The sequence below is a fragment of the Cucumis sativus genome, chromosome 2 (genome assembly GCF_000004075.3).
Source record: "Cucumis sativus cultivar 9930 chromosome 2, Cucumber_9930_V3, whole genome shotgun sequence".
Lineage (NCBI taxonomy): Eukaryota > Viridiplantae > Streptophyta > Magnoliopsida > Cucurbitales > Cucurbitaceae > Cucumis > Cucumis sativus.
Window position 1 is genome coordinate 16,662,412 of NC_026656.2, and position 26,715 is coordinate 16,689,126.

Here is a 26,715-nt window from a genome sequence, read left to right on the forward strand (position 1 = left end):
ACGTCTGGCTACTAGGTGGTCCGATTCTGAGTGGTCTCGAAGTTTCTTACCCACAAAAGCCGAACGGTGATGCCCCAACTCGGTTTCTTGTTCCGTCCCAAAACGCCGAAAGTAAGGCACAATGGCCTAGAAAGGAACGACCGGACTTAGAACGTGGTCAGAGGCCTCGAAAGTTCACGTCTAGGTACTGGGTGGTCTCGAAGTTTCTTGCCCACAAAAGCCGAACGGTGATGCCCCAAACTCGGTTTCTTGGTTCCTTCCCAAAACGTCGAAAGAAAGGCACAATGGCCTTGAAAGGAACGACCGACCGGACTTAGAACGGGGTCGGAGGCCCCGAAAGTTCACGTATGGCTACTGGGTGGTCCGATTCTGAGTGGTCTCAATGTTTCTTGCCCACAAAAGCCGAACGGTGATGCCCCAGACTCGGTTTCTTTGTTCCGTCCCAAAACGCCGAAAGAAAGGCACAATGGCCTAGAAAGGTACGACCGGACTTAGAACGGGGTCAGAGGCCTCGAAAGTTCACGTCTGGCTACTGGGTGGTCCGATTCTGAGTGGCCTCGAAGTTTCTTGCCCACGAAAGCCGAACGGTGATGCCCCAGACTCAGTTTCTTGGTTCCGTCCCAAAACACCGAAAGAAAGGCACAATGGCCTAGATAGGAACGACCGGACTTAGAACGGGGTCGGAGGCCTCGAAATTTCACGTCTGGCTTCTGGGTGGTCCGATTCTGAGTGTTCTCAAAGTTTCTTGCCCACAAAAGCCGAGCGGTGATGCCCCGACTCGGTTTCTTGGTTCCGTCCCAAAACTCCGAAAGAAAGGCACAATGGACTAGAAATGAACGACCGGACTTAGAACGGGGTCGGAAGCCTCGAAAGTTCACGTCTAGCTACTAGGTGGTTCGATTTTGAGTGGTCTCAAAGTTTCTTGCCCACAAAAGTCGAACGGTGATGTCCGAGTCTCGGTTTCTCGGTTCCGTCCCAAAACGCCGAAAGAAGGCACATAGGCCTAGAAAGGAACGATCAGACTCAGAATGGGGTCGGAGGCCTCGAAAGTTCACGTCTGGCTACTGGGTGGTTCGGTTCTGAGTGGTCTCGAAGTTTCTTGCCCACAAAAGCCGAACGGTGATGCCCAGACTCAGTTTGTTGGTTCCGTACCAAAACGCTGAAAGAAAGGCACAATGGCTTGGAAAGGAACGGTCGGATTTAGAACAGGGTCGGAGGCCTCGAAAGTTTACGTCTAGCTACTGGGTGGGCCGATTCTGAGTGGCCTCGAAAGTTCACGTCTAGCTACTTGGTGGTCTCGAAGTTTCTTGCCCACCAAAGCTGAACGGTGATGCCCAGACTCGGTTTCTTGGTTTCGTCCCAAAACACCGAAAAAAAGACACAATGGCCTAGAAAGGAACGACCGGACTGAAAACGGGGTCGGAGGCCTCGAAAGTTTACGTATAGCTACTCGGTGGTCTCGAAGTTTCTTGCCCACAAAAGCTTAACGGTGATGCCCCAGACTCGGTTTCTTGGTTCCGTCATCAAACGTCGAAAGAAAGGCACAATGGCCTAGAAAGGAACGACCGGACTTAGAACGGGGTCGGAGGCCTCGAAAGTTCACATCTAGCTACTAGGTGGTCTCGAAGTTTCTTGCCCACAAAAGCCAAACGGTGATGCCCAGACTTGGTTTCTTGGTTCCGTCCCAAAACACTGAAAAAAAGGCACTATGGCCTAGAAAGGAACGACCGGATGTAAACGGGGTCGGAGGCCTCGAAAGTTCACGTCTAGCTACTGGGTGGTCCGATTCTTAGTGGTCTCGATGTTTCTTGCCCACAAAAGCCGAACGGTGATGCCCAGACTCGGTTTCTTGGTCTCGTCCCAAAACGCCGAAAGAAAGGCACAATGGCCTAGAAAGGAACGACCGGACTTAGAACGGGGTCGGAGGCCTCGAAAGTTCACGTCTGGCTACTGGGTGGTCCGATTATGAGTGGTCTCGAAGTTTCTTACCCACAAAAGCCGAACGGTGATGCCCCAAACTCGGTTTCTTGGTTCCGTCCGAAAACGTCGAAAGAAAGGCACAATGGCTTAGAAAGGAACGACCGGACTTAGAACGGGGTCGGCGGCCTCGAAAGTTCACGTCTAGTTACTGGGTGGTCCAATTCTGAGTGGTCTCCACGTTTCTTGCCCACAAAAGCCGAACGGTGATGCCCCAGACTCAGTTTCTTGGTTCCGTCCCAAAACGCGAAAAAAGGCACAATGGCCTAGAAAGGAACGACCGGACTTAGAACGGGGTCGGAGGCCTCGAAAGTTCACGTCTACAAACTGGGTGATCTGATTCTAAGTGGTCTCGAAGTTTCTTGCCCACAAAAGCCGAACGGTGATGCCCTAGACTTGGTTTCTTGGTTCCGTCAAAAAACGCCGAAAGAGAGGCACAATGGCCCAGAAAGGAACGACCGAACTTAGAACGGGGTCGGAGGCATCGAAAGTTCACGTCTAGCTACTCGGTGGTCCGATTCTGATTGGTCTCGATGTTTTTTGCCCATAAAAGCCGGACGGTGATGTTCCAGACTCGGTTGTTGGTTCCGTCCCAAAACGCCGAAAGAGAGGCACAATGGTTTAGAAAGGAACAACCAAACTTAGAACGGAGTCGAAGGCCTTGAAAGTTCACGTCTAGCTACTGGGTGGTTCGATTCTGAGTGGTCTCGAAGTTTCTTGCCCACAAAAGCCAAAAGGTGATGCCCAGACTCGGTTTCTTGGTTCCTTGCCAAAACGGCGAAAGAGAGGAACAATGGCCTAGAAAGGAACGACCAGAATTAGAACGGGGTCGGAGGCCTCGAAAGTTCACGTCTAGCTACTGGGTGGTCCGATTCTAAGTGGTCTCAAAGTTTCTTGCCCACAAAAGCCGAACGGTGATGCCCGAAACTCGGTTTCTTGGTTCCGTCCAAAAACGCCGAAAGAGTGGCACAATGGCCTAGAAAGGAACGACCGAACTTAGAACGGGTTCGGAGGCCTCGAAAGTTCACGTCTAGCTACTCGGTGATCCGATTCTGATTGGTCTCGATGTTTTTTGTCCACAAAAGTCGGACGGTGATGTTCCAGACTCGGTTCTTGGTTCCGTCCCAAAACGCCGAAAGAGAAGCACAATGGTTTAGAAAGGAACGACCAAACTTAGAACGGAGTCGAAGGCCTCGAAAGTTCACGTCTAGCTACTAGGTTGTCCGATTTTGAGTGGTCTCGAAGTTTTCTTGCCCACAAAAGCCAAACGGTGATGCCCAAACTCGGTTTCTTGGTTCCTTGCCAAAACGGCGAAAGAGAGGACACAATGGCCTAGAAAGGAACGACCGGACTTTGAATGGGGTCGGAGTGCTCGAAAGTTTACGTCTAGCTATTGGGTGGTCCGATTCTGAGTGGTCTCGAAGTTTCTTTTACCACAAAAGCTTAACGGTGATGCCCAAGACTAGGTTTCTTGGTTCCGTCCCAAAACGCCGAAAGAAAGGCACAATGGCCTAGGAAGGAACGACCGGACTTAGAACTGGGTCGGAGGCCTCGAAAGTTCACGTCTAGCTACTGGATGGTCCGATTCTGAGTGGTGTCAAAGTTTCTTTCCCACAAAAACCGAACGGTGATGCCCAGACTCAGTTTCTTGGTTTCGTCCAAAAACGTCGAAAGAAGGGCACAATGTCCTAGAAAGGAACGACCGAACTCAGAACGGGGTCGGAGGCCTCGAAAGTTCACGTCTAGCTACTCGGTGGTCCGATTCTGAGTGGTCTCGAAGGTTTTTGCCCACAAAAGCCAAACGGTGATGCCCAGACTCGGGTTCTTGGTTCCGTCCCAAAACGCCAAAAAAGAGGCACAATGGTTTAGAAAGGAACGACCGAACTTAGAACGGGGTCAGAGGCCTCGAAAGTTCACGTCTAGCTACTGGGTGATCCGATTATGAGTGGTCTCAAAGTTTCTTGGCCACAAAAGCCAAACGGTGATGCCCCAGACTCGGTTTCTTGGTTCCGTCCTAAAACGCCTAAAGAGAGGCACAATGGCCTAGAAAGGAACGACCCGACTTAGAATAGGGTCGGAGGCCTCGATAGTTCACATCTAGCTACTGGGTGGTCCGATTCTGGGTGATCTCGAAGTTTCTTTCCTACGAAAGCCGAACAGTGATGCCTTAGACTCGGCTTCTCGGTTCCGTCCCAAAACACCAAAGAAAGGCACAATTGCCTAGAAATGAACGACCAGACTTAGAACGGGGTCGGAGGCCTCGAAAGTTCACATCTAGCTACTGAGTGGTCCGATTCTGAGTGTTCTCAAAGTTTCTTGCCCAAGAGAGCCGAAAGGTGATGACCCAGACTCGGTTTCTCGGTTCCGTCCCAAAACGCTAAAGAAAGGCACAATGGCCTAGAAAGGAACGGCCGGACTTAGAACGGGGACGGAGGCCTCCAAAGTTCACATCTAGCTATTGGATGGTCCAATTCTGAGTGATCTCGAAGTTTCTTGCCCACGAAAGCCGAACGGTGATGCCTAGACTCTGTTTCTCGGTTCCGCCTCAAAACCCTAAAGAAAGGCGCAATGGCCTAGAAAGGAACGACAATACATAGAACGGGGTCGGAGGCCTCGAAAGTTCACATCTAACCACTGGGCGGTCCGATTCTGAGTGATCTCGAAGTTTCTTGCCCATAAAAGCCGAACAGTGATGCCCCATACTCGGTTTCTTGGTTCCGTCCCAAAACGTCGAAGAATGGCACAATGGCCAAGAAAGGAACGACCGGATTCAGAACGGGGTCAGAGGCCTTGAAAGTTTATATCTAACCATTGGGCGGTCCGATTCTGAGTGATCTCGAAGTTTCTTGCCCACAAAAGAGGAACGGTGATGGCCCATACTCGGTTTCTTGGTTCCGTCCCTAAACGTCGAAGAAAGGCACGATGGCCTTGAAAGGAGCGACTGGACTAAGAACAAGGTCGGAGGCCCCAAAAGTTCACATCAAACCACTGGGCGGTCCGATTCTAAGTGATCTCGAATTTTCTTGCCCACAAAAGCCGAACGGTGATGCCCCACACTCGGTTTCTTTGTTCCGTCCCAAAACGCCGAAGAAAGGCACAATGGCCTAGAAAGGAACTATCGGACTCAGAACGGGGTTGAAGGCCTCAAAAGTTCACATCTAACTACTGGGCGGTCCAATTCTGAGTGATCTCGAAGTTTCTTGTCCACAAAATCCGAACGGTGATGTCCTATACTCGGTTTCTTGGTTTCGTCCCAAAACGCAGAAGAAAGGCACAATGGCCTAGAAAGCAACGACCGGACTCAGAACGGGGTCGGAGGCCTCAAGAGTTCACATCTAACCACTAGGCGGTCCGATTCTGAGTGATCTCGAAGTTTCTTGCCCACAAAAGCTGAACGGTGATGCCCCATACTCGGTTTCTTGGTTCCGTCCCAAAAAGCTGAAGAAAGTCATAATGGCCTAAAAAGGAACAACCGGGCTCAAAACGGGGTCGGAGGCCCTGAAAGTTCACATCTAACCACTAGGCGGTCCAATTCTGAGTGATCTTGATGTTTCTTGCCCTCAAAAGCCAAACGGTGATGCCCCATACTCATTTTCTTGGTTTCATCCTAAAACGCGAAAGAAAGGCACAATGGCCTTGAAAAAACGACCGGACTCAGACCGGGGTCGGAGGCCCCGAGCGTTCACATCTAACCACTGGGCGGTCCAATTCTGAGTGATATCGAAGTTTCTTGCCCACAAAAGCCGAACGGTGATGCCCCAGACTCGGTTTCTTGGTTCCATCCCAAAACGCTGAAGAAAGTCACAATGGCCTAAAAAGGAACAACCGGGCTCAAAACGGGGTCGGAGGCCCTGAAAGTTCACATCTAACCACTAGGCGATCCAATTCTGAGTGATCTCGATGTTTCTTGCCCTCAAAAGCCGAACGGTGATGCCCCATACTCGTTTTCTTGGTTTCATCCTAAAACGCGAAAGAAAGGCACAATGGCCTTGAAAAAAACGACCGGACTCAGAACGGGGTCGGAGGCCCCGAGCGTTCACATCTAACCACTGGGCGGTCCAATTCTGAGTGATATCGAAGTTTCTTGCCCACAAAAACCGAACGGTGATGCCCCATAATCGGTTTCTTGGTTTCGTCCCAAAACGCCGAAGAAAGGCACAATGGCCTAGAAAGGAACGACCAGACTCAGAACGGGGTCGGAGGACCCGAAAGTTCACATCTAACCACTGGACGGTCCGATTCTGAGTGATCTCGAATTTTTTTGCCCACAAAAGCCGAACGGTGATGCCCCATACTCGATTTCTTGGTTCTGTCCCAAAACGCCGAAGAAAGGCACAATGGCCTAGAAAGGAACGACCGGACTAAGAACAGGGTCGGAGGCCTCGAGAGTTCACATCTAACCACTGGACGGTCCGATTCTGAGTGATCTCGAAGTTTCTTCCCCACAAACGCCGAACGGTGATGCCCCATAGTAGGTTTCTTTGTTCAGTCACAAAACGCTGAAGAAAGGCACAATGGCCTAAAAAGGAACGACCAGGCTCAGAACGGGGTCGGAGGCCCCAAAAGTTCACATCAAACCACTGGGCGGTCTGATTCTTAGTGATCTCGAAGTTTCTTGCCCACAAAAGCCGAACGGTGATGCCCCAGACGCGGTTCCTTGGTTCCGTACAAAACGCCGAAGAAAGGCACAATGGCCTAGAAAGGAACGACCGGACTCAATGGGGTCGGAGGCCTCGAAAGATCACATCTAACCACTGGTCGGTCCGATTCTGAGTGATCTCGAACTTTCTTGCCTACAAAAGCCGAACGGTAATGCCCCACACTCGGTTTCTTGATTTCTCCCAAAACGCTGAAGAAAGGCACAATGGCCTAGAAAGGAACGACCGGACTCAAAACAGGTCGGACGACCCGAAAGTTCACATCTAACCATTGGATGGTCCGATTCTGAGTGATCTCGAAGTTTTTTGCCCACAAAAGCCGAACGGTGATGCCCCATACTCGATTTCTTGGTTCCGTTCCAAAACGCGGAAGAAAGGCACAATGGCCTAGAAAGGAACGACCGGACTCATAACGGGGTCGGAGGCCCCGAGAGTTCACAATTAACCACTGGACGGTTCGATTCTGAGTGATCTTGAAGTTTCTTGCCCAAAAAAGCCGAACGGTGATGCCGCATACTCGGTTTCTTGGTTTCGTCCCAAAACGCCGAAGAAAGGCACAATCGCCTAGAAAGGATAGACTGGACTCAGAACGGGGTCGGAGGCCCCGAAAGTTCACATCTAACCACTAGACGGTCCGATTCCGAGTGATCTCGAAGTTTATTGCCTACAAAAGTCAAACGGTGATGCCCCATACTCGATTTCTTGGTTCCGTCCCAAAACGCCGAAGAAAGGCACAATGGCCTAGAAAGGAACGACCAGACTAAGAACGGGGTCGGAGGCCCCGAGAGTTCACATCTAACCACTGGGCGGTCCGCTCTGAGTGATCTCGAAGTTTCTTCCCCACAAACGTCGAACGGTGATGCCGCATACTCGGTTTCTTTGTTCCGTCCCAAAACGCCGAATAAAGGCACAATGGCCTAAAAAAGAAATACCGGGCTCAGAACGAGATCGGATGCCCTGAAAATTCACATCTAACCACTGGGCGGTCCGATTCTGAGTGATCTCGAAGTTTCTTACCCACAAAAGCCGAACGGTGATGCCCCAGACGCGGTTTCTTGGTTCCGTACCAAAACGCCGAAGAAAGGCACAATGGCCTAGAAAAGAACTACCAGACTCAGAATCGAGTCGAGGCTTCCAAAGTTCACATCTAACCACTGGGCGGTCCGATTCTGAGTGATCTCGAACTTTCTTGCCCACAAAACCCGAACGGTGATGCCCCACACTCGGTTTCTTGGTTCCGTCCCAAAACGCTGGAGAAAAGCACAATTACCTAGAAAGGAACGACCGGACTAAGAACAGCGTCGGAGGACTCGAGAGTTCACATCTAACCACTGGGCGGTCCGATTCTGAGTGATCTCGAAGTTTCTTCCCCACAAAAGCCGAACGGTGATGCCCCATACTAGGTTTCTTTGTTCAGTCCCAAAACGCCGAAGAAAGGCACAATGGCCTAAAAAGGAACGACCAGGCTCAGAACGGGGTCGGAGGCCCCGAAAGTTCACATCAAACCATTGGGCGGTCCAATTCGGAGTGATCTCAAAGTTTGTTTCCTACAAAAGTTGAACGGTGATGCTCAGACGCGGTTTCTTGGTTCCGTACCAAAACGCTGAAGAAAGGCACAATGGCTTAGAAAGGAACTACCAGATTCAGAACGGGGTCGGAGGCCTCGAAAGTTCACATCTAACCACTGGGCGGTCCGATTATGAGTGATCTCAAAGTTTCTTGCCCACAAAAGCCGAACGGTGATGCCCCAGACGCGGTTTCTTGGTTCCGTACCAAAACGGCGAAGAAAGGCACAATGGCCTAGAAAGGAACTACCAGGCTCAGAACGGAGTCGGAGGCCTCCAAAGTTCACATCTAACCACTGGGCGGTTCGATTCTGAGTGATCTCGAAGTTTCTTGCCCACAAAACCCGAACGGTGATGCCCCATACTCGGTTTCTAGGTTCCGTCCCAAATCGCCGAAGAAAGGCACAATGGTCTAGAAAGGAACGACCGGACTCAGAACGGGGTTAGACGCCTCAAAAGTTCACATCTAACCACTGGGCGGTCCGATTCTGAATGATCTCGAACTTTCTTGCCCACAATAGCCAAACGGTGATGCCCCATACTCGGTTTCTTGGTTTCGTCCCAAAACGCCGAAGAAAGGCACAATGGCCTAGAAAGGAACGACCGGACTCAGAACGGGGTCGGAGGCCCCGAAAGTTCACATCTAACCACTGGACGGTTCGATTCTGAGTGATCTCGAAGTTTCTTGCCTACAAAAGCCAAACGGTGATGCCCCATACTCGATTTCTTGGTTCCGTCCCAAAACGCCGAAGAAAGGCACAAGGGCCTAGAAAGGAACGACCGGACTAAGAACGGGGTCGGAGGCCCCGAGAGTTCACATCTAACCACTAGGCAGTCCGATTCTGAGTGATCTCGAAGTTTCTTGGCCACAAAAGCCGAACGGTGATGCCCCTAAAAAAGACTAATTCATGGTTCAGTCTTATGTAAACAGTTTACATTGGATGCCCCCACTTTCATGTCTCTACATGAACGATTAGGATCACCTCGTTTGTACTACAAAGTGGGCCGCACCCATAGTTTCTCTAAAGAAGGCACCCAACCTTTATTCATATACTATAGACTATTTAGGCTATATATACTCGAACTTGATCCACTTTTATGTTTACACATAAAGTTCAAGTTTATTCAAAAAATAGCCTTGGAACTTGATTTATTGGATTTAGGATTATAATATTTAATTTCTCAATAATAACTTTATTGAAACAGAATATGATTACAAACTACGAGTTTTAGGACAAAAAATTCCAACAAACTCCCACTTGGACTAAAACTCCTAGTGGTATGAGAGAAACTAGGGCACATGGCCAATAAGTCTCCCACTTGTCCTAGCTTACAAACATCGTAGACCTAAACTGTGTAGGTGACCCTCAAACACTTTAGCCGTGAGGGCTTTTGTAAAAGGATCAGCAATGTTTGGCTGAGAAGAAATCTGGGTTACTACAACGTCACCACGATGTACAATTTCCCTGATAAGATGGTACTTGCGTTCAATATGCTTTCCTCTTTTATGGCTTCTAGGTTCTCTTGAATTTGCAACTGCACCACTGTTGTCACAGTATAAAGTGATTGGTAGATGCATATTTGGAACGACTTCCAATTCTGTCAAGAATTTTCTTAGCCATACTACTTCTTTTGCTGCTTCACAAGCCGCTACGTATTCAGCTTCCATTGTGGAATCAGCTATACAAGTTTGCTTTATGCTTCTCCAAACTACTGCTCCTCCATTTAGAGTAAATACTGATCCTGATGTAGACTTTCTAGCATCTTTATCAGTTTGGAAATCTGAATTAGTGTATCCAGTAAGGATCAGATCCTTTGTACCATACATGAGCATGTAGTCTTTTGTTCTTCGAAGATATTTTAGAATGTTTTTAACGGCTGTCCAGTGATCACGTCCAGGATTGGATTGATACCTACTGACCATCCCTACTAAATAGCAAATGTCAGGTCTAGTACATAACATTGCATACATTAAACTTCCAACAGCGGAAGCATAGGGAATATTTCTCATATCCTCAACTTCTTGAGGTGTCTTAGAACATTGTTCCTTTGACAAATGAATTCCATATCTGTACGGCAGCAGACCTTTTTAGAATTCTGGCATTTTATATCTAGACAACATTTTGTCTATGTAAGATGCTTGAGACATGGCTAGTGTTTTGTTCTTACGGTTTCGAATAATTTGGATTCCGAGAACGTATTGTGCATCTCCCAGATCTTTCATTTGAAATTGCATAGCTAGCCATTTGTTCTTGATCTTGTTCTATAAACCCCTCTGGTTGAGACATATAGATACTCTCTTCAAGATTACCGTTCAAAAAGCTGTCTTGACATCCATATGCCAAATTTCATAATCATAAAAAGTGGCGATGGATAAGAGTATTCTAATTGACTTTAGCATGGCAACGGGAGAGAAAGTTTCCTCATAGTCTACTCCCTCTCTCTGGGTATAACCCTTTGCCACAAGTCGAGCCTTAAAAGTCTGTACTTTACCGGTTTGGTCTCGTTTTCTCTTGTAGATCCATTTACAACCAATAGGTTTTACGTCATTTGGTTGATCTACTAGAGTCCGGACATAATTAAAGTACATAGACTCCATTTCGAGGTCCATGGCTTTGATCCATTGGTCACGATCTACATCTTTCATTGCCTGTTTATAGGTTAATGGATCCTCTATGCCATCGTCAGGTATGACGACTTGAGTTTCAATTAAACCCAAATAGGATCAGGCTGATGAACAACCCTCCCACTACGTCGAGGCTCTCTCAACTGTTGAGAAGGATGTGATTGACCAGATTTCCTAGTCTTATCAACTACTTTAGTGGATGAACTAGGTTTATCTATAGCACTTTTGGAAATTTCTTTTAATACTAGTTTACTACGAGGTTGATGATCCCTGATGTGGTCTTCCTCTAAGAATGTGGCATTTTTTTGACACAAATATTTTATTTTCTTGAGGATCATAAAACAAACCACCTCTTGATTCTTTTGGATAACCTATGAAAAAGCATAATTTTGAACGATGTTCCAATTTCTTAGGATTTTGTACCAACACGTGTGCTGGACAACCCCAAATTCTAAAATAACGTAAACTTCCTTTACGCCCTTTCCATAGCTCATAAGGTGTTTCTGAAACACTTTTAGAGAGAACATTATTCAAAATATAAGCAGCTGTTTCTAAAGCATATCCCCAAAAAGAATCTGGCATCTGAGAAAAACTCATCATAGAGCGAACCATGTCTAACAAGGTCCGGTTTCTTCTTTTTGATACACCGTTCTGTTGAGGCGTACTAGGTGCAGAGAGTTGTGACTGGATTCCATTTTCTATTAAATAATCTTGGAATCGTAAGTCCATATACTCTCCACATCGATCTGATCGAAGTATTTTTATTGTTTTACCAAATTCGTTTTCTACTTCAGCCTTATATTCCTTGAACATTTCAAGACTATTAGACTTATGATGTATTAGGTAAATATGACCATACCTTGAATAATCATCAATGAAGCTAATGAAATATTCATATCCACCTCGAGCTTTGACATTCAGTGGTCCACAAAGGTCCGAATGTACGAGCTCTAAGGGTCCTTTGGCTCTAAGACCTTTTCCAGTAAAAGATCTCTTGGTCATTTTTCCTTCAAGACAAGATTCACAAGGAGGTAAAGAGTTATCTTCTAACTGACTTAGAAGCCCACTTTTAACCAATCTCCCAATCCTATTGAGATTTATGTGACCATGTCTTAAGTGCCATAAATAGGCATTAGAAGAAACTTTTTGTCTTTTATTCTGAGTTTCAGCTGTTCTGAATATTTCAGTATTTAAGACAAAATTTGCTCTGGTTGGTCTTAACTTATATAAGTTGTCTTCAAGTATGGCAGAACAAACTAGAATACCTTTTATAGAAAACGAACGCTTCATTAATTTCAAAAGATATTCTATACATTTGTTCCAAAATACAAGAGATAGATATTAAATTTCTTTTCATTTGAGGTACATATAAGACATTCTTAAGTATGACATATCTATCTCTAAAAAACAACTTTAAATCATATTTACCTTGTGTTTCCTTCTCTGCCTTTTTTTCTGCAAGGTATTTTGGGCATGTTCCTAACGAGTGTCCGTTTTGGCCACAATGGTAACACTTACCTTTTTCTGCACCCTTCTTACCCTTGTTCTGTTTGGGAGTCTTTCCCTTTCCCTTCTTTTTTATTTGAGCATTAGGTTTTGAGGGTCCATCTTTGGTTTTAGAGGACGATCCTCTTATAAATTTTCTTTTTGTGGTAGCAACATTTGCTTCCACTTGTTTTCCTTTACCCATAGTAAGGTTTTGGAATCGGCTGGAGTTCATTCAAAAGGGTTGTCAAGTTAAATTCTATCTTGTTCAAGAGACGCATTCGTTTGGAATGGAATGAAGCTCTTCGGAAGAGACTCTAAGATAAAATTAACTTGATTAACCTCTTCGATGGGACCACCATTCACTTCAGCGATGTTGAAGTGCATCATCATGTCCAGAACATGTTCTCTAACAGAGGTCCCTTCCTTCACACGCTTAGTGTAAATGTATTTGACTGCCTCGTGTCTTAAGGACCATTCTGATTGCGCCAAACATTCCCTTTAATGAATCCATAATCTCTTTAGTCGTGGCTAAGGATTCATGTTTCTTTGCCAATACATCAGACATGCTGGCAAGAATGTAGACACGGGCTTTTTCATTAGCTTTTATCCATCGATCATATGCATCCCGACTAGTTTGGTTAGCATTAGAGTCAGGGTTTTGAGGACATTCCTCAGTTAAGACAAATCTTAAATCGTCAACCACTAGTATTGTGTTAAGATTTGATTTCCAAGCCGCATAATTATCGCCATTAAGTTTTTCGAAAGCTAAAAGTTGAACTATTGAGCTATTCATGCTGAAAAACAAACATATTCTTTTTAGGAAAAAACTATAATCATAAAAAATATCCAATCTAATTTAGCAATTACTAATAATGTACCCTTTCATTATTTGTATTTTGCAACAATATTTCAAAGGTTTAAAACAACCTTCTCCGAAGGGTAGTTGATTATTCCTCCCTTTGAACCAAGACAATCTTAACTAGATGCTATCTCTAGAATAACTGCTTATTCTTTATAGCACTTAGTTATCGCTACTTTAGTCAAGAATATATCTAACAACTTAGTAATTCTTGTAAGTGTTACCCACCATTTTCAGATTTCATAGATTAGAATCATTTATAAAACTAATCTAAGAAAACCTATCCAGATTTGGAGTTCGCGGTGTTCCGAATCCTATAATACAACCCTCCGAAGGGAACGTCGCTCCAGGGCAGACAAGTAGAGGCATATTATAGAAATCTCACGGTGCGACCTAATGGAAGAGACCGTGGGATGTGCTGCCACAAATCCCTCACCCACTTACTATGAACTACTTCCCCTATTCACCTTGATTTTGATCCATGCAAACACTCTCTGAAGGGAGTCCGCTCCTATGCACAGCACAAAGCCCTGCATGGACCTCATAGTGTGAACTCTTAGGGACACTAGAGCTAAAATACATTAATTTTTCTCTAGTTGAAGTGTTCTAAAGAAGAAAAAAAATAGGGTAATCCAAGCTTCAAGATTTATATTTAGGCTAACTTAAACAAATCTTTAAGTCTAGATAAAACGTCCAAGTATAACCATTATACAGGATTTTAACCTATGATGTCTAGGTGATAAACCATTTTTATTACCTCACACCTCTCACGAATGCTCATAAAACTAGGTTAACTAGGCTCAAGAACTGATTACGATCTCCAGGTAGGAGGTGTTCCGTAAACCGTCAACTTAAGAACCTCCAGCCTTAGTCATCTTATCTGACTTGTTGATAAGATTGAACCAGGTGAGCCTTTTGTAAACACAATAATTAATTAATTTTAGACTTAATCAATCATTTTATCAATATATAACCTTATAAAAACAATCAATTAATATGGATTTTAATTTATTTAACTTTAATTAAATCATATTTAATTAATTAATTAAATCAAACAATAATTAATTAATTTGATTAAATCATATTTAATCAAGAATAACTTAATTAATTAAATAATTAATTAATCATATTAATTAATTTCCATATTAATCAATTAACATGCATACAATACAATATAACCTTTATATCATACATTTTAATGCATGAACATGTTAACCTATGGTTGGATTTTAAATCTATATGACATTCAAAATGCACATACAAATTTAAAGTAATTTAATCATACATCACATGCATAAATAAAAAAAACACCCTAAAATGGACTGATTTTTGGCTCCTAAATTAAGCTAAGTACTAAATTATTACATAATTAATTTGGTGTAGTACAGAACCACTCCCAAAAACTTCGAACCGGCCCAAAAACCAAATTTATTGGCTTGAACCGGGTCAATTAACTAAACAGGCCCAGGCGCACACAGGTTAGGCGCAGGCGGGCGCACGGGCGCAGGCGGGTCGCGAAGCGGGTCAAGGCCGGGTTTTCGGGTCTGTGACCTTCTTTTCTTCATTTTTTTTCACTTCTCTCACCCGGTTGAACCAATTACAGCCTAACTTCAACTCTAATGACTTTTTTTTTTGTTTTAAAAAAATTACAAACACTTTGCAACAATAAAAATAAGCCATTAACAAGGCTAATTACAATAATTAGAACAAAATGTTGGATTTTCCCACTAACTTAGTCCAAGGGTAAAATGGTCATTAGATATTTCTAGTCAAAAGTCAAACTTTGACTTTTCTTAGTCAAAAGTCAATATTTTGACTTTTTACCATTTTGTCCGTCTTGACTAATTCCAACCTCCCGAGCATGAATCCGCATTCATTTTTCCAAAATTCAAATCACATTTGAATATAAGGGCGGTCAAAGTTTGACTTTTCAAAGTCAAAAGTCAAAATTTTGACTTTTTACTATTTTTGACCAATTCCATCAATTCTGAGCTTCTTAGTATGAATCCGCATTCATACTTATAGTATGTAAAACATAAAGCTCTATTTCTAATTAGAAGACCGGCGACTATATCACTATATTTATCGGTTTCCCTTTCTTCTCCCAATGCAAACAATTCGACTTATTTCATCACCATGTTCTAAGTTTAATCCATATGAGCTAGCAGAGGAACCTAATGGACCTATAGATCATGGGCTCCAACGATTCAAGATTAACTAGCTAAACTCTTTTAAACCGAGTTAATCAATATTCGTTAACTAACGGGTCATTCCACTAAAGTCCCGTAGTTGCACTCCCCTAACTATAGATATATTTGTGTCCATTTGATAAAACCATAATCAGTAAGTTAATCCTTCACAAGTTGCTCCTAACCTTGGCTGGGTCAAAATACCGTTTTACCCCCAAGATTACATCTTGCTCCTTAAGTCCCACTAATCCACTATTGAACAATTGGTTTAAGCTTCAACCTATAAACTTAATCCCTCTCTGGGCCAATGAGAGGGTGGGGCCCCTTGTTCAAGACTTGGATTCAGTGCTTAAGAGAACAACCTATCTACTAACCCTAAAGCGGGTAGGAGTGAATTCCATCTCCATGTTACCCTATGTTTCCCAGCTATCCACCCAATCTTACCCTTGAAATGCGAGGCTTATTGGGCCAACGATGAAGAGCTGCCCTCACCTATGCAGATCTAAGGATAATCTCGTGCGAACAAGAGTTCATAGTTAACTCAAGATTAAGACTAAGTTACCTAGGTCATCAACAATTGAGATAGTCAGTTTTAAACAGTAAACGGTGTTTATAACGTAAAAAAGACTAATTCATGGTTCAGTCTTATGTAAACATTTTACATAGGATGTCTCTACATGAACGATTAGAATCACCTCATTTGTACTACAAAGTGGGCCGCATCCATAGTTTCTCTAAATAAGGCGCCCAACCTTTATTTCATATACTATAGACTATTTAGGTTATATACTCGAACTTGATCCACGTTTATGTTTACACATAAAGTTCAAGTTTATTCAAAAATATCCTTGAAACTTGATTTATTGGATTTAAGATTATAATATTTAATTTCTCAATACCAACTTTATTGAACAAAACGACCAAGAAAGGCACAGTGGCCTAGAATGCAACGACCGGACTCAGAATGGGGTCGGAGGCCTCGAAAGTTCACATCTAACCACTGGGCGGTCAGATTATGAGTGATCTCGAAGTTTCTTGCCCACAAAAACCGAACGAAGATGCCCCTGACTCGGTTTCTTTGTTTCGTCACAAAACGCCGAAGAAAGGCACAATGGCCTAGAAAGGAACGACCAGACTCAGAACGGGGTCAAAGACCTCGAAAGTTCACATCTAACCACTGGGTGGTCCAATTTTGAGTGATCTCGAAGTTTTTTGCCCACAAAAGCCGAACGGTGATGCCCAGACTCGGTTTCTTGGTTCTGTCCCAAAACGCCGAAGAAAAGCACAATTTCCTAGAAGAGAACGACCAGACTCAGAACGGGGTCGGAGGCCCCGAAAGTTATCATCTAATCACTGGGCTGTTTGATTATGAGTGATCTTGAAGTTTCTTGCCCACAAAAGCCAAACGGTGATGCCCCATACCCGGTTTCTTTGTTCTGTCGCAAAACTCCCAAGAAAGGCACAATGGCCTAGAAAGGAACGACCGGACTCAGAACAGGGTCGGAGGCCTCAAAAGTTCACATCTAACCACTGAGCGGTCTAATTCTGAGTGATCTCGAAGTTTCTTACCCACAACAGCCGAACGGTGATGCCCATACCCGGTTTCTTGGTTCTGTCGTTAAACGCCCAAGAAAGACACAATGGCCTACAAAGCAACGACCGGACTCAGAATGGGGTCGGAGGCTTCGAAAGTTCACATCTAACCACTGGATGGTCCGATTATGAGTGATCTCAAAGTTTCTTGCCCACAAAAGACGAACGGTGATGCCCCATATTCAGTTTCTTTGTTCCGTCCCAAAACGCGGAAGAAAGGCACAACGGCCTTGAAAGGAACGACCGGACTCATAACGGGATCGGAGGCCTCAAAAGTTCACATTTAACCACGTGGCAGTCTGATTCTGAGTGATCTCGAAGTTTCTTTCCCACAAAAGCCGAACGGTGATGCCCCCGACTCGGTTTCTTGGTTCGGTCCCAAAACGCCGAAGAAAGGCACAGTGGCCTAGAAAGGAACGAGCAGATTCAGAACGGGGTCGAAGGCCTCAGAAGTTCACATCTAACTAGTGGACGGTCTGATTCTGAGTGATCTCGAAGTTTCTTGCAAACAAAAGCCGAACGGAGATTCCCAAACTCGGTTTCTTGGTTCCGTCCCAAAACGCTGAAGAAAGGCATAAGGGCTTAGAAAGACACAGGGGCCTAGAAAGGAACGATCGGACTCAGAACGGGGTCGGAGGCCTCGAAAGTTCACATCTAACCACTGGGCGATCCGATTCTGAGTGATCTCGAAGTTTCTTGCCCACAAAAGCCGAACGATGATGCCCCATACCCGGTTTCTTTGTTCCGTCGCAAAACTCCCAAGAAAGGCACAATGGCCTAGAAAGGAACGACCAGACTCAAAACAGGGTCGGAGGACTCGAAAGTTCACATCTAACGACTGGGCGGTCCGATTATGAGTGATCTCGAAGTTTCTTTCCCACAAAAGCCGAACGGTGATGCCCCAAACTCGGTTTCTTGGTTTCGTCCCAAAACGCCGAAGAAAGGCACAACGACCTAGAAAGGAACGACCAGACTCAGAACGGGGTCGAAGGCCTCGAAAGTTCATATCTAACCACGTGGCGGTCCTATTCTGAATGATCTCAAAGTTTCTTTCCCACAAAAGTCGAACGGTGATGCCCTAGACTCGGTTTCTTGGTTTCGTCCCAAAACGCCGAAGAAAGGCACAAGGGCCTAGAAAGGATTGACCGGACTCAGAACGAGGTCGGAGGACTCGAAAGTTCACATCTAACCACTGGGCAGTTCGATTCTGAGTGATCTCGAAGTTTCTTGCCCTCAAAAGCTGAACGGTGATGCCCCATACCCGGTTTCTTTGTTCCGGCGCAAAACTCCCAAGAAAGGCACAATGGCCTAGAAAGCAACGACCAAACTCAGAACGGGGTCGGAGGCCTCAAAAGTTCACATCTAACCACTGGGCGGTCTGATTTTGAGTGATCTCGAAGTTTCTTGCCCACAAAAGCCGAACGGTGATGCCCCATACCCGATTTCTTTTGTTCCGTCGCAAAACAACCAAGAAAGGCACAATGGCCTAGAAAGGAACGACCAACCTTAGAACGGGGTCGGAGGCCTCGAAAGTTCACATCTAACCACTGGGCGGTCCGATTCTGAGTGATCTCGAAGTTTCTTGCCCACAAAACCCGAACGGTGATGCCCCATACCCGGTTTCTTGTTTACGTCGCAAAACGACCAAGAAAGGCACAGTGGCCTAGAATGCAACGACCGGACTCAGAACGGGGTCGGAGGCCTCGAAAGTTCACATCTAACCACTGGGCGGTCAGATTATGAGTGATCTCGAAGTTTCTTGCCCACAAAAGCCGAACGGTGATGCCCCTGACTCGGTTTCTTTGTTTCGTCACAAAACGCCAAAGAAAGGCACAATGGCCTAGAAAGGAACGACCAGACTCAGAACGGGGTCGAAGACCTCGAAAGTTCACATTTAACCACTGGGTGGTCGAATTTTGAGTGATCTCGAAGTTTCTTGCCCACAAAAGCCGAACGGTGATGCCCCAAACTCGGTTTCTTGATTCCGTCCCAAAACGCCAAAGAAAGGCACAATGGCTTAAAAAGGAACGACCGGACTCAGACAGGGGTCGGAGTCCTTGAAAGTTCACATCTAGCCACTGGGCGGTCCGATTCTGAGTGATCTCGAAGTTTCTTGCCCACAAAAGGTGAACGGTGATGCGCCAGACTCGGTTTCTTGGTTCCGTCCCAAAATGTCAAAGAAAGTCACAATGGCCTAAAAAGGAACGACCATACTCAGAACGGGGTCGGAGGCCTCGAAAGTTCACATCTAACCACTGGGCAGTCTGATTCTGAGTGATCTCGAAGTTTCTTGCCCACAAAAGCCGAACGGTGATGCCCAGACTCGGTTTCTTGGTTCCGTCCCAAAACGCCAAAGAAAGGCACAATGGCCTAGAAAGGAACGACCGGACTTAGAATGGGGTCGGAGACCTCGAAAGTTCACATCTAACCACTGAGCGGTCCGATTCTAAGTGATATCAAAATTTCAAGCCCACAAAAAGGGAAAGGTGTTGGCCTAGACTCGGTTTCTTGGTTCCGTCCTAAAACGCCGACAAAAGGCACAATGGCCTAGAAAGGAACGTATGGACTCAGAACGGGGTCCAAGGCCTCGAAAGTTCACATCTAACCATTGGGCGGTCCGATTCTGAGTGATATTGAAGTTTCTTGTCGACAAAAGCTGAACGGTGATGCCTCAGACTTGGTTTCTTGGTTCCATCCCAAAACGCCAAAGAAAGGCACATTGGCTTAGAAAGGAACGACCGGACTCAGACAGGGGTCGGAGTCCTCGAAAGTTCACATCTAATCACTGGGCGGTCCGATTCTGAGTGATCTCGAAGTTTCTTGCCCATAAAAGGCGAATGGTGATGCCGAGACTCGGTTTCTTGGTTCCGTTCCAAAACGTCGAAGAAAGCCACAGGGGCCTAGAAAGGAACGACCGGACGCAGACAGGGGTCGGAGTCCTTGCAAGTTCACATCTAGCCACTGGGCGGTCCGATTCTGAGTGATCTCGAAGTTGCTTGCCCACAAAAGCCGAACGATGATGCCCTAGACTCGGTTTGTTGGTTTCGTCTCAAAACGCCGAAGAAATGGACAATGGCCTAGAAAGGAACGGCCGAACTCAGAACAGGGTCCGAGGTCTCGAAAATTCACATCTAACCACTGGGCGGTCCGATTCTGAGTGATCTTGAATATTCTTGCCCACAAAAGCCGAATGGTGATGCCCCAGACTCGGTTTCTTGGTTCCGTCCCAAAATGCCAAAGAAAGGCACAATGACCTAGAAAGGAACGGCCGGACTCAGAACGGTGTCGGAGGCCTCGAAAGTTCACATCTAACCACTGGACGGTCCGATTCTGAGTGATCTCAAAGTTTCTTGCCTACAAAAGCCGAACGGTGATGGCCCATACTCGGTTTCTTGGTTTCGTCTACAAACGCCGAAGAAAGGCACAATGGCCTAGAAAGGAACGACCGAACTCAGAACGTGGTCCGAGGCCTCGAAAGTTCACATCTAACCATTGGGCGGTCCGATTCTTAGTGATCTCGAAGTTTCTTGCCCACAACAACCGAACGGTGATGCCTAGACTTCGTTTCTTGGTTCCGTCCCAAAACGCCAAAGAAAGGCACAATGGCATAGAAAGGAACGACCGCACTCAGATAGGGGTCGGAGGCCTCGAAAGTTCACATCTAACCACTGGACGGTCCGATTTGAGTGATCTCGAAGAGTCTTGCCCACAAAAGCCGAACGGTGATGCCCTTGACTCGGTTTCTTGGTTCCGTCCCAATCGTTTCGACATCTTTACTCAATCGGAGGTAACTATACAGACAACACAATTCAGAACTATAGGTGAGTCCAATAGTAGGGAATCCCTTACCTTATAACCTTACTTAAGCTTATTTTTCAAACTAAAGTGCAACGAACCGACCTAAACATAATTAAAGAGAAATCACTCACTTCTACAAACAATTTAATCCATTCAATTCACTCTATATGTAAACTCCATAACTTACCCAAATTGTGGAGAATCAAATTCTAATAGAGACGGATCGGTGCAACAAATAACTGAACAATTCAAATCTAAACATACATGGCGTGACGGAACCGGAGTGACTCGGTCTAACGGTGATGCGACGATAGGACAAAATTTGCTTGACGTTCGGTGTAGGTGGAAGACGGTGATGAAGTTGATTGGAGAATGAAAAGAGAAGGAAGAAAAGAGACGGTGGCTGTGGCCGTAGGTTGAAGAGGAAGAGAAAGGAAGAAGATGAATAGGAAAAGAGAAAAATAAGATTAAATATTATAAATATATATATATATATATATATGAAATACAAAAATAAATGTAGAATAACGATGAAATTTTGAAAAATGAAAATTTGGATAAAGTAAAATTTTGAAAATAAAGATTTGATACAAATCCAATATTTGGAGGAAAAAAAAGTGTGTTAAGATAATGTAGGAGAAAATCAATATTTATGCTAAAATTTTGCATATTTCAAAATTAGTTACAGTTTAACTAAAAAGCAGGCGAGGAGATTTTAGGGTTAATGAAAATTCAAAACACGTGAAATGCTCATGTTTGCTATTCTTCTAATAAAATTTTGCTATTTTCTCAAATGAGTGTAATCCAATAAAATGAAGTTGTGTGTGTGTGAACAAAAATGAGGTAAATAGCTTTGATGATGATGGCAAATAGGTAAAGAAAATCTTATCTTATTCTTCACTTTTTGTCAATTAAATGAAAAGTAATTAATGGCCGAACCCAACCGCCACCCTCTCTTTTCTCCTTCGGATCGAAACCGCCGCGCCCATCCACCTGTAACTGTCGTGCCTCCCCGCACACAACCGTCGTCCAGATCTGCATCGCCGAGCCGTCCAGGTCCTCGCTGCCGCTCGTGCTTCACTCTTGCAGTTCGCAGTAACCCAGATCCGTCGCTGCAACCGTCGGTCGGTTCGTGAAGCCCTGCGCGCAACCTCTGTTTCCAGCCGCCGCCATTTCGTTCTCCTCTGTTTTCTGCACTGCCGGCGACTCTCCGACCGCGTCTGTCTTCACCTCCGTGAAGCCGTCGATGCATACATCTTGTGAAGCCCGGTCGCCGCGTCAGATCGTCGATCGATTTTGAGGCAGCCGCCACGTCTCCTTTGGCCGACCGCTGACCGACCCACACTTAGGATTTTTGCTGCGAGTTCGACAGTCGTGCGTTGAGGTGTTGGGAGTAACGTTGGGCTCCCTTAAATTCACAACCAATATATGAATTGTTGAGGGTTCAGTTCGCCAATACTTCGGTGAGTTGGAACTTACGTTGAGGAAAGTAAGTGAGATATGTATCTTGAAAGTAATCGAATTTTTGTATTGTATTGCTTAGGATTGTTTCGAGGACGTTAGTTGATTAAGGAGCTTCCCTAACTTTGAGGTAAGGGATTTTCTACTGGACTCACTTATGATTGTGAATTGTATGTCTGTATGATTGTCTCTGACTGAGTAAAGATGTTGAGATGATATATATATATACACGTATGGATGTAGATTCGGTGTTGAATGTATACTGTGGATTGACTGAAAATATATATATACATATGGATTGAAGTAGACTTAGTGTTGAATGCATATTGTGATTGTCTTGGAATATATATATGTGTGTGTGGATGTGGACAGGACGAAAATTGTAGATTGTGTTTGTATGAGATGCAGATGTGAACTTGTGATTGTCGTTTAGACTGGGTGTACGTTACGCTAAAGTATGACTGTGTGCTGGTGAACTGAGGGGTGTATTGACTGTATAGTTTGATTGACTGACGTATTAGTATGTTATTGACAGACATATGACTAAAGTGAGATAAGTTGACTGTTAGGACGTTGAGAGAAAGAACTTTATATTTTGAAGTAACTGAAAGATGGATTGAATGGAATGAGGGGAAAATTGTTAGCTTTTATTGGGATGTGTGCCTTGTAGGTGTCCCACGGGATCACCAATTTATTCTGCACCTTCGGGGGCATTAGACTGATATGTGTTTCTGCAGAACACTAGACTGATATGTACGTCCCTCGGGGCGTTAGACTGAAATGTGCATCCTACGGGATCACAAGACTGCGACTGTACAGGGTGTCCCAATAGAATGTTAACAATTTATTTTCCCCTGACGGGACCAGTAGAGGGTCTCTTACTGAGTATTGTTATACTCACCCTTCTTATGTTTAATTTTCAGGCAAAGGAAATAAAGGTGGCAAATCGGCGAGGGGCAGGAAGGAAGCGTGATTGCCATAGGAAACGTGTCATTTTGCTTCCGCTTATGGTTTCTTTTGAGGTTTAAGATGTTGTATTGAAATTTAGTTTACAAACTTTTATTTGTAAATAGTATTATTTTTAAGTTTTTTTTTTTATATTAGAAAATCAGGCCTGACTTAAAGTTGTTTTTAAATTGGCTTACGTTTCATTTTGTATCAACCAAAGTCTTTTGTCAAAAATTAATGACCTCGACTTACCTAGAAAAGTTGGGTCGTTACAATTCATTTCCTTTTCAAAGTGAATTGCAAAGAAATTTTCTCAAATTGAAAAGAAAGGAGAAATATACAAATTCAGCCACCGCTTCTTCTCCCTTTAGTTTGCAGTTTTTGTCTCCCTCTCTTCTATTATTAAAATAAATAAATAAAATATCACAACCCGACTTAACACAAACTATTTACTACAACTTTTTAAACTACAAATTTAATTTCTCAACTTTTAAACTTACAAATCTACTTTATTCATTTCTTCAGATTTATATCTAACAAATAAAAAAAATCAAAATTTAAACATAAAATTGAAAGACCTATTAAACAATTGAAAGGTTTAAGAGGTAACTAGACAAACTTTAAAAGTTCTAAGGGAAAGAATCTTTTGTTTAACTATTACAGTAATTAATTTTGAAAATATGTTATTTTAGAAAAACTACAAGTGTTTGACAACTCTTTGAAAGCTATTGAAATACTCTCAAATTGTATTTTAAGCAATTTTAATAAAAAGAAAGTCTACATAAAAAAAATACCCTTTTTAAAGGAACATTTTTTCTCTAATCACTCCAATGGAACTCAAACACGTACTTCAAGTTAATTCTGGTATCCAAGAATCAGTCTCATCCAACATAAACAAGAACATTCAACTTGATAGAACTTCATTACCTCATATTTACAATTCCCAAAGTTACTAAATGAAGGACCATTCCTAAAACATACTTACATCCAACTTTCTCCATGAATAAACTTATCGTCTTTTATGTACTGATGAATATAGAGATGGAGCGATCAGAGTTTGTTTATGTACCAAATTAGAGTGAGTTGAGAAAAGAGTGGATTTACACAAGGACGAAATGGCTGGCTGCTGCTTGTTCAAAATTGAAAGTTAGGGTGACCTTGTTTCTCATAGGGACTCAGCAAATTGAGGGGCCTCCAAGTCTACTTCTTGTCTCATTATACATGCCATTAGCCATTCAACGTTGAAAGTCCATATCCCTTTTTCTACGGCCACCAAGGCTTCCTCCACGTCTTCCTCACAAGCCACAAAGCTCGTCTTCCATACGTTGTTTACTTTATCTAGCTCATGAATCACCTAAATTTTCAAGCATAATGAATTTGCCAAATGAGAGAAAAAATTATGTATATACTACAAGGAAATTGCAAGTATTCACCCTATCAAAAAATATTAAACAAATTCTTGTTCTAGTCCCTAAAATTTTTCATCTTTTCCCAACTTTCAAAATGCTTCCTATGAGATATATTCCAATCACATATAGCAGAAATGACCGATGAGTATTGGATAAATGAATATTAATTGATAAAATAATTTACAAAATACTAAAACCGTTAGTTGGCTACGTTTTGGAAGCTCGATGACTAAAATGGATGTTTTGAAAGTTCTAAGGCTAAAATGGAATTTAAATCAACATAATAGTAAGTTCAAGATCAAAGACAAGCTAAACAATAAAATGTTGCGACCAGAAAACAATCTAATCATAATTAGAAACATGGATGTATGTATTTGTACACCAAATCACAAAAAATAACTCCAGATTTCGATCTAGAGACAATTAAAAACTTGAACAAATTTGATAATTAAAGAAACACGGAGATGGCCATATGACCCTTGTGCATAGACTTTTTACATTACATGCTCAATTCCTAGGATCAAAACAAACATAAATATTAAAGACTTAAAGAAGCACATACACTCTAGTTTGGGTAGTGTATCAATAAACAATATGTATGGAACACTCGGAGAACACGTGTTGAACACTAGTTAGTACAGTAGATGTGTTAGACAACAAGTATTCCAATGCAATAAAGGTCAAGATTGGTCACACACACATATTAAACTCTTGGCTTTGAATAAGTTTTGAGTGAAGGACAAGCTTATTTTTAAGCATATAAATACATAAACTTATTGACTTTGAATTTCTATATAAATATGATACATACTTTTTAAATTATATATATTAAAACTGTGTTCTAGCACTATCCTATATTTTTAAGAAAAAAATGACACGTCACCATGTCTATGATTTATTGACCCATGTCTAGAATTCGTATACGTGCTTGTTTTTTGAGAACTTCACGTCTTCATTAGATGGGAGGATAGCCATATTATAGTGGTTGTATATGTAATATAGAGAACCAAACCTAGTACTCGAGATTTGTACAATAACAGAGAACTTACATTTCCACCGGCTGACTTGACTATCAGGGATAGAGTTTTAGGTGGTGGTTGAGCGTGAGCTGATATGCAAACATCATACCCTTCAAATAAAGCTCAAGAACATGCTTTTGCCCTGAGAACTACAGCTTTTAGGCTGGCTCGATACTTCGATATGTAGTCATCATCATTTAGTATGTAAGGCAACTCGTCTGCAGATCCATAAGGAATTAATCAATCACAAAAATTAGGTAGGATGAAAAACATAAGTGGAAGAAAATACATTACGCTTTGATACTAGCAAGCCATTCGAACTTACCAACAAATCTGCCTTCCCGGTAGCTTTCCTTTAACCAACTGGAGGAGACAATCCAAGCTCTGAGTAATTTGCAATTAACTTGCAATTTTAGTAACAAGATATAGTAAAAATTATGAGCAAGAGCACACTGACACGCTTGAAGCCACATGGTAATGCATATGCTCGATAATCATTGAGAACATTAACAGGAGAAAATAAAGTTAAGAACAGTAGCTTGAAGAACAAAAAACATTCTACAACATAAAATCTTCAAAAACACATTGCTTAAAATCAAGTTTACTAATATAAAAGGTAAGATATTACGTTCCACTCTCCACACTACTGAAGTTCAACATTTCACATGAAAGAAATGAAATACTACTCTCAAATATAACTAAAAAAAGCATAAATGGGTAAAGAAAAAGCATAGAGAAATGCAAAAGAATCCTTGGCTTTGATATATTGAAAGGTAAAGAATATCAACCATAGATGCCCGGGAGAAGAACTCCTACAAATACACACTTAACGCAGATTATCATTCGCTAACATGAGACCTTCTAGAGTTATTCTGTTAGGATACTTCCTAACAAGAACAAGTTCTTAATTTATTAAATGAACTATAAGAAAATACAAGATAAAACCAAGTATAAGGCACTTGGAACCTCCCTCTTGAGTACTCTCACCCAAGCCCTAGATCACTCCCCAGAATTCTCCCCTCACTTACCCTCCCTCCATTTATAATAAGATGTAACCACACTTACATAATAACTACTAGTAACTTTCTAAATATCTAATTACCCTTATACCCCTAACCTTATACT

At 43.3% G+C, this 26,715-nt stretch overlaps 2 long non-coding RNA genes across 3 annotated transcripts; one reads left to right on the top strand and one right to left on the bottom strand.

Annotated features, from left to right (window-relative positions):
* Positions 1-21,961: 21,961 nt before the first annotated feature.
* Positions 21,962-23,150, top strand: LOC116402159. 2 transcript variants are annotated; one of them, XR_004214590.1, is made up of 3 exons: positions 21,962-22,216; positions 22,297-22,344; positions 23,138-23,150. It is a non-coding gene; the product is annotated as an uncharacterized LOC116402159 (long non-coding RNA). The 2 variants fall into 2 exon arrangements; XR_004214589.1 differs by lacking the exon at positions 23,138-23,150 and having other exon boundaries at positions 22,297-22,494.
* A 1,158-nt stretch (positions 23,151-24,308) lies between these two features.
* Positions 24,309-26,173, bottom strand: LOC116402035. Its single transcript, XR_004214390.1, has 3 exons — positions 25,916-26,173; positions 25,621-25,808; positions 24,309-24,516 (listed from the first exon to the last, which is right to left on the bottom strand). It is a non-coding gene; the product is annotated as an uncharacterized LOC116402035 (long non-coding RNA).
* Between the last annotated feature and the right edge of the window lie 542 nt (positions 26,174-26,715).